At 52.5% G+C, this 8,282-nt stretch overlaps 1 non-coding gene across 1 annotated transcript; it reads right to left on the reverse strand.

The window, feature by feature from the left end:
* Positions 1-4,752: 4,752 nt before the first annotated feature.
* LOC116558114 lies at positions 4,753-4,913 on the reverse strand. Its single transcript, XR_004271846.1, has one exon. It is a non-coding gene; the product is annotated as a U1 spliceosomal RNA (small nuclear RNA).
* Positions 4,914-8,282: the final 3,369 nt, after the last annotated feature.

The following is an 8,282-nucleotide window of genomic DNA, read 5'->3' on the forward strand; positions in this document are numbered from 1 at the left end:
ACCACATTCTTTTCCAGTGTCCCCTGCTCCGCCCTTCCCATAGCCACGGCAGCTTACCTACTCTATAAAAGGAGCAAGCAAGAGAGGTGCCACGTCTGCCCTTGCCCAGGGGGCTTGTTCCATTGCCACAGTGGACCCCACAGGTCAGCATGGACCCAAGCGTTTCAAGCTACCTGATTTTATACCTCAGTGAGGCTAATCACTGCAGAGGAACTCGGAGCGTGTTATGAAGAAGCTGCTGGGAACACGGACAGGAAAGCCCTCATGCGCCTGTCGTTCAGAATGTGGCTTGAGCCCATTCTTAGCAGACACTGCGGGGAAGAGGGGATGGCGAATCATGTGGCACTGAGGTCCTTTTCACTTTTTTATCTTAAACCTCTGTATGAGTTTTTTTTTTTTTCCTTTCTTTTTTTAAGGAGTCTTGTCGCCCAGGCTGCAGTACAGTGGCATAATCGTGGCCCACTGCCACCTCCACCTCTTGGGTTCAAGCAATTCTCCTGCCTCAGCCTCCTGAGAAGCTGGGATTGCAGGCGCCTGCCACCACACCCAGCTAATTCTTTTGTACTTTTAGTAGAGATGGGATTTTACCATGTTGGCTAGGCTGGTCTTGAACTCCTGACCTCAGATGATCTGCCTGCCTTGGCCTCCCAAAGTGTTGGGATTAAAGGCATGAGACACCGCGTCCGGCCACCTCTGTATGATTAACCTTCTCCCATAGCATTTTCCACGATGGATGCATGGAATGTTGATAACTGGGCCAATAACCAGTGACTTAGGAGCAAGAGTGCCTCACGCTCGAGTTGAGGAAATGCCCAAATGTGTAACTTTCCCGTGCCTTTCAGAGGCAACTTGCACTCACCTCTCTAGATGTCATGTGCAGTGTGCAGTGCAGTCAAGTTATTTGAAACTCTAGTAGCGCCCACTCCAATATGCTCTGTAGACACCAGGCTGAGGATGCCGACACAGAACATAGCTGTGAGAACTGGGACTTCCTCCCTTAGCTCTGCTACCAACTAGCTGAGTGACCTCGGGCGAGTGTCTCAGCCTCCCTAACCCTCTGATATACTTGGATATGTGCTCCTGATACATTTCATGTTGAAAGCTGATCCCCAGTGCTGGAGGTGGGGCTGGTGGGAGGTGACTGCATCATGGGGGTGGATTTCTCAGGAATGGTTTAGCACCATCTCCTTGTTGCTGTCCTCGTGACAGTGAGTGAGTTCTTGCAAGACCTGGTTCTTTAAAAGCGTGTGTCGCCTGCTCCTCTTTCCCACTCTCTTGCTCCTGCTTTCGCCCTGTGAACCATCTGCTTCCACTTCACATTCTGCCATGAATAAAAGCTCTTTGCTTTGAGGCCTCCCCAGAAGCCAGGCAGATGCCAGCACCATGCTTCCTGTACAGTCTGCAGAAACATAACCAATTAAATGTCTTTTCTTTTTTGAGAGAGTCTGCCTCCTAGGCTGGAGTGCAGGGGCACGATCTCAGCTTCCTGCAACCTCCACCTCCCCGGTTCAAGCGATTCTCCTGCCCCAGTCTCCTGAGTAGCTGGGACTACAGACATGCACCACCATGCCTGGCTACTTTTTGTATTTTTAGGAGAGGCAGGGTTTCACCATTTTGGCCAGGCTGGTCTTGAACTCCCGACCTCAAATGATCCACCCACCTCAGCCTCCCAAAGTGCTGGGGTTACAGGTGTGAGCCACTGCGCCTGGCCATCTTGTCTTTATAAATTGCCCAGTCTCAGGTATTTCTTTTTCTTTTCCTTTTTTTTTTTTTCTTCTGGAGTCTCATTCTGTTGCCCAGGCAGGAGTGCAGTGGTGTGATCCTGGCTCACTGCAACCTCTGCCTCCCAGGTTCCAGCCATTCTCCCACCTCGGCTTCACAAGTAGCTGGAATTACAGGCATGGGTCACAACGCCCAGCTAATTATTTTTTTTATTTTTATTTTTTGGTAGATACAGTGTTTCACCATATTGGCCAGGCTGGTCTGGAACTCCTGACAGCAAGTGATCTGCCTGCCTCCGCCTCCCAAAGTGTTGGGATTATAGGCAAGAGCCACTGCACCTGGCCTTCAGGTATTTCTTTACAGCAGTTTAAGAACGGCCTAATATACCCTCTTTCTTCTCTCCAAAGAAGGGCGATAGATCCTGCTTCTCAGAGCTCTGTGTGAGATGAGATGAGATGATGATTCCTAATGGTGAGGAAGTGGAGCGGCAGAGACCCCCAGGCTGCCAGTGCCGCTGCTGTGAGCACGGTTTGGCAATATTGAGTGCACGCCCCGGAAGCAGTCCCACTCCTGGGTAGGGTCTCAGAGAATCTCTTGCACATGTGCACAAAAAACTTGCACAGTAATGTTGGTGGTTATGTGACCGGATGTTGAAATGACCTTTCAGCCGAGGAGCCAAGAGCCATGTGAGCTTCCAGAGGTGCCGTGAGACCATGAGCAGCAGCGAAAAAAGAGGTTCCCCAGACACCTCTTAGGTGCCCTCATCCATGTTAACAGTACAAAAGGGTTGGGAATTATATATTTTCACAGGTAATTGTAAGGAGGATTTCTTTGGGGAAGGTTGAGCTGTTGATTCCAACCCTGCTTCTCTCAAGAGGGAGGGCCGGTGAGGGTCCTTCTGCCTCACCCTAAGCCCCTTGGAGGCCTGACATGGGCCGTCTGCCATTTGTGGGCCAGTGACTTAAAAGCGCCAGCTGCCCAGAGAAGGCTGCATGTGGGAGGCGGTAACTGCTCATCCACTGGTGCAAGGTGTGGATGTGGGAGGCACAAGTGTCCCCTGAGACCAGGTGTGAACCCCCAAGCAAGGATGGGGCAGGTCATCTAAGAACCTGTCCAGTGGGCCCCTGGAGGGCGGTGGGATCTCTGCAGGAAGGAGGACGATGGATGCAGCCCTCTCAGTGCTGCAGGGCTGCAGAAGGAGGAGGCAGCTACGCAGAACACTTCACTCAGGTCCAGGGAACTGCGGCTGAGAGGTGATCAGCAGTGCTCTCCAAGAACCTCTGAAAGTTCTCTCAGAAGGTCAGTTGAAACATATGTCCCACCCAGAAAGTCAACTAGAGTTTCCCTTTCTCTGTGACCCTCCACACCCCAACTCTCCCAGGTCAGAACCAGCCCTGGCAAACTGGAGAGAGAGGCAAGCTGGAGAGAGGGGCGGTGCTCTGCTCTTCTGCCACCAGGTGGCGCACCTGCAGCTGGCCAGGGGCTGGAGGGAGCTTGGGAGGGAAGATGGCCAGTGTAAATCTAACCCAAGTTCAAGGTCTTTTCCTAACTGTTTATTCAGTCGGCTAGAGTACCTGCTCTTGTTTCAGCCTAAATAACCAAATTTGTTTTTAGCTGTCCCCATTACAAGCCCAGGCATCAGCTGTGTTCCAGAGCTTCTGAATCTCACGTCCCCTTCCTGCATGCCCGGGTCCCCTGAGACCAGGGACATTCAGCAGAAAAGGGCGTGCTGCCCCCAGCCCCTCCCCAGCTCCCTAGCACAGGCTGGTGTGTGCCTGTGTCCCATTTTTATTGAAACGCAGAGTTGACACTCTGGGAGGGCATGGACTTCCTGCAGGAGAGGCAGTCTCCCCTTAAACAAGGCTCCCTCCTTCAAGAGAAAATTGGGCCTCTGAAGGCTCCTGTGGTCGGATCCTGCCTGCCAGCAAGGTAGGGATGATCCAGGCTGGGTGACCCAGGAGGGGAGTCTCCTGAAGTGGCCTAAAGCAGAGCTGGGGACCCAGCAGGAGGGGCCGGAAGGAGCCCAGGTTTCAGACAGCACTGAGCATCCCACCTGCAGGAGGCAGGGAGGGGCAGGGACGCCACTGGGCATCAAGCAGCGGGCTTGGGGGGCAGAAGTGGGCTCTGGAAAAGGGTTCAGAACTGGGACCTCACGCTTGGCCCCCCACCTTGAGCTGCTCAGCAGGGAGGCCAGGCAGCTGCTGTATGCCCCTGTGCTTCAAGACATGCAGGGCCACGCTCTGAGACATAGGGTCAGGTTTGACAGCCTGAGAAACTGAAATTATCAAGTTTGTCACCTGTGATGAGGTCTTGGTGTCCTCACATCAAGTGTCTTCACCACAGTGGCAGACTGAGAGATTTATAGGTGAAATGACCATGGTGGCTTGGACTTGCTTTTGTTTTTAGAGACAAGGTGTTGCTCTGTCACCCAGGCTGGAGTGCAGTGGTGCAATCACAGCTCACTGCAGCCTCCGGGGGTTAAGTGATCCTCCCTTCTCAGCCCCTCCAGTAGCTGGGACTACAGGTGCAACTGCCACACTCAGCTGAGTTTTTAATTTTTTGTAAAGATGAGGTCTTGGTATGCTGCCCAGGCTGGTCTCAAACTCCTGTGGACTTGTGTTAAAAAATACTCCACTCTCCCCTCAAAAGTTAGGGGAGACAGAGGAAATAAAGTTTTCTTTTTTCTTTTTCTTTTTTTTTTTTTTTTGAGACAGAGTCTCGTTCTGTCACCCAAGCTGGAGTGCAGTGGCATGATCTCGGCTCACTGCAACCTCTACCTCCCAGGTTCAAGTGATTCTCCTGCCTCAGCCCCTGAGTAGCTGGGATTACAGACGCATGCCACCACGCCCTGCTAATTTTTATATTTTTGTAGAGTTGGGGTTTCACCATGTTGGCCAGGCTGGTCTCAAACTCCTGACCTCAGGTAATCCACCTGCCTTGGCCTCCCAAAGTGCTGGGATTACAGGCATGAGCTACTGCACCTGGCCAGAAATAAGATTTTCTCAATGTTTGATTTTCTTTTTCTTTAACCAGAGGAAAGCATGAATGCAGCCCCCATGACCACGAATGATGAAGCCGAGTTTCCCACTTTTGGGAAAATCGCAGGGTTGGCACATCTGGAGGGCGGAGGATAAGCCTCGACATGGGAAGACCACTTTCGTGATCACGAATCTCCGCTGCCAGGTGAGTACGTTGGTAATTTTTAGGCTGGGTGAGAGGCTCTCTCTACTTTTGTGTAGGTTTGACATTTTCTAAAACGCTATTGTTTTAAAAAAGAGAATCTGCAGGAAGAACAGGCCTGGAGTCAGTTTCCACCTGCATCAAGTACGTGTTCCTCAGCTCCTTTTCACCAAAACCTGTCCCCACAGCCGTGGACTGGACCATCCCTCTCTGCCCTTTCCTATGCACCCCCGTGCCTGCAAGATAGGATGACGGCAGCCTGTTCTCAAACCACAGAAGAGATGGCCAATGACTGGAATAGCCAACCTTTGGGTGGTGAACTATCAATCAAAACAAAGTAGGGGGCTGGGAGGATGCCAGAGCCGGCTTTCCAGTGGAGCACGGACAGCTCCCGCCCAGGGAGCCCCCCCACCCTGGTGGCTAGGGACCTAAGATCTACCAATGCCAAGAATTCACTGAACTGTTGCTCTCCACAGTTCCAGTGGCCTGGAAGCTCCCTCCACCTCATCACCCCCGCCCCCACCGGGCTCCTGACAGCCCTGTGTGACCCGTGGCCTCATGTCCTCTCTTCCCTCCTTGGCTGGGGCTGTCCCCACCTTGTCTGGATCTCCTGGCCAGCACTGCCTGCATGTGAAGACGCTGGAACGCGGGGTGCCAAGCCAGTGCAGAGCCCACACTGGCTCCTGGTGAGCACTGCATCAAGCTGCCCTGCTGCTGGGGACATAAGATCCTGTGAGCGCGGGTCTATCTTCTGCTCCGCCACCGCCCCTCCTTGGCTCCCCCTCCTCTCCGGCAGCTCCCTTACCTGCCCTTGGATTCTGGAGTCCCCCAAGCTGGCTCAGAAGTTTCTTCTCCTGGCCTGGCTTGAGCAACCTGCAATCTCAAGCACATGCGGACTCCCAAAGCCAGCGTCCGGGGAGAGCCTCACGTGTCTGCCTCCCGTAGGATGTCTGTGCTGGGTCTGCAAAGCCCAATGTCTACTTTGCCTTTGCGGTTGGATGCCAAAGAGACACTTTACCTTGCTTCACTTGTTCCAGGCCCCACTTACCACCTCCTTCAGACACGCAGCGATCTGCATCTTAGCTCATGGCACTGTCATCCTACCAGGGAAGCAGTCACGGACTTGGGACTCACCCCCACCCTCATCCACTTCAGCCTCGGCCCTGCTGATGCCACCCCACAAACCTCTCCGGGACAGTGCTCCCACCTCCCACTCCACGCCACCATCACCGCCCACTGAGATGACAGGAATGCCGTCACCCAGCAACCCCCGGCCTGGAAGACCTTTCAGCTTTCCAGTCAGAACCCTTCCCTGCTGATCCCACCAGCAGCCCCCAACGCCCTTTGATACTGGGATTTGGAATAAAGCCCTTAACATGACCCCCAGCCCTGGCCTCTCACAAGCTGCCCGGGTTCTGTGCCCCGCCGTGCTCTTGTATTTCCCTCTCAAAAGGGCTTTGCGAGTGCTGGCGTCAGCCTGTGGGGCCTCTCTCCCTGCTCTCCTGGGCCATTTTCGTCTCTTTGTGCCCAGGAAGCTTTCCAGAGTCCCCATATTCTCTCACGTCTTCCTGTTAGATGCCCTCATTTCCTTCCTGGCTCGGATGGTGGTCACCTAGCATGCAGCTGAGCATGCATTCTGTTAACCTCTGGCTCCTTCGATGCCATGTAGGTGCCACCAGGACGGGTACTGGTGTGGTTTTGCCTATCCTTATATTCCCAGCACCTAGCACATGTTCACTGAGACAAGTTTGGAACAAGTGCCAGTCCTGGGGAAGTTACTTCCTTCTCCACACCTCAGTGTGTCTATCAAATAGCTTTCCTTGCAGCCTGCCACAAGCCTACAAAATTCCCCAAACACCCGCAGGAGGACAGATGGACTCCCTGCCCTAGTGGTGTCACTCTTCAAATCGACTTCCCAGGCCCCAGAGGCAGGCGGCAGTGGGCTGGCAGCCTTAAGTCCCCAGAGTGGGACAGGGTCTCACTTTGCTGCCCAGGCTGGAGTACAGCTGTCTGATCATGGCTCGCTGCAGCCTCGACCTCCCAGGCTCAAGCAATCCTTCTACCTCAGCCTCCAGAGTAGCTGAGATTACAGGCACACACCACTACACTTGGTTACATTTTAAAATTCTTGGGAGAGATGGGGTCCCGCTATGTTGCCCAGGCTGGTCTTGAACCCCTGGGCTGGAGCCATCCTCCCGCCTCAGCCTCTTAAAAGTCCCCAAATCGTCATCTTTCCTTTCCTTTAATCTTTAATACAGGCTGGGCCAATGTGCACGGCCTCTTTCATGATTTTCTTAACATTGTATCTTCTCTACCTTACTTTAATGCAAGAGTGTACTATATAAGACATGTTAACCAAGCATGTGTAAATTGATTGTTCTCAGTGAGACGTCTAGTCCCCAGTAGGCTATCAGTAGTTACGTTTTTGGAAAGTCAAAAGTTATACACAGGTGTCTGACTGCGTGTGGGGTCAGCACCCCTAAGCCCTGTGCTCAGGCGTCAACTATACTCATCCGCACACTTTGAAGCATGTAACACCAGCGCCCACCCTGTTTTTGAGGAAATCCAGCATTCCCTTGATACTGGACCTTATCTTTTTTTTCTTTTCCTTTTTTTTGAGACAGAGTCTTGCTCTGTTGCCAGGCTGGAGTGCAGTGGTGTGATCTTGGCTCAGTGCAACCTCCGCCTCCAGGGTTCAAGTGATTCTCCTACCTCAGCCTCCTGAGTATCTGGGATTACAGGCGCCCGTCACCATGCCCAGCTAATTTTCGGATTTTTAGTAGAGATGGGGTTTCACCATGTTGGCCAGGATGGTCTCAATCTCCTGACCTCATGATCTACCTACCTTGGCCTCCCAAAGTGCTGGGATTACAGGTATGAGCCACCGTGCCCTGCCGATACTTCACCTCATCTAAACAGGACTGCCACGGAGACTTTACTCTGTAAAAGCAACAATTTCATCTTAACACAAAGTTTAAAATGGTTAAAGAAAAAATCCCGAGTGCTCTTTGTTCATTGGAAAATTCTCTGATGCTAACCAACTTAATTATTCTAACTTCAAATAAATCATAATCTTTCCTTTAATCTTTCGTCATCTGACGTGTCGCAGGGAAGCCAGGCTGAGAGCTGCACGGTTCCTGAGCCTGTCATTCCAGGAGAACCCCGGAGCTTCAGGCCTTGCTTTCCTGAGAAGCGCTTAGTGACACAGGGTCACTCCTTGCTGTGTTAATGAGTAAGTGAGGGAACAATGGACACCTGCAAGGTTAATACAGCTAGTGCTCGACTTATGACCATGGTCAGGACCGCAGACCGCTCGTTGCACGATTTGGTCGTTAAGTTGAGTAGGCTATATGTACAGTTGAAATGGTGCACGCGGAGAT

Source organism: Sapajus apella, unplaced genomic scaffold (genome assembly GCF_009761245.1).
Source record: "Sapajus apella isolate SASKATOON/1434 unplaced genomic scaffold, GSC_monkey_1.0 scaffold20, whole genome shotgun sequence".
Classification (NCBI taxonomy): Eukaryota; Metazoa; Chordata; class Mammalia; order Primates; family Cebidae; genus Sapajus; species Sapajus apella.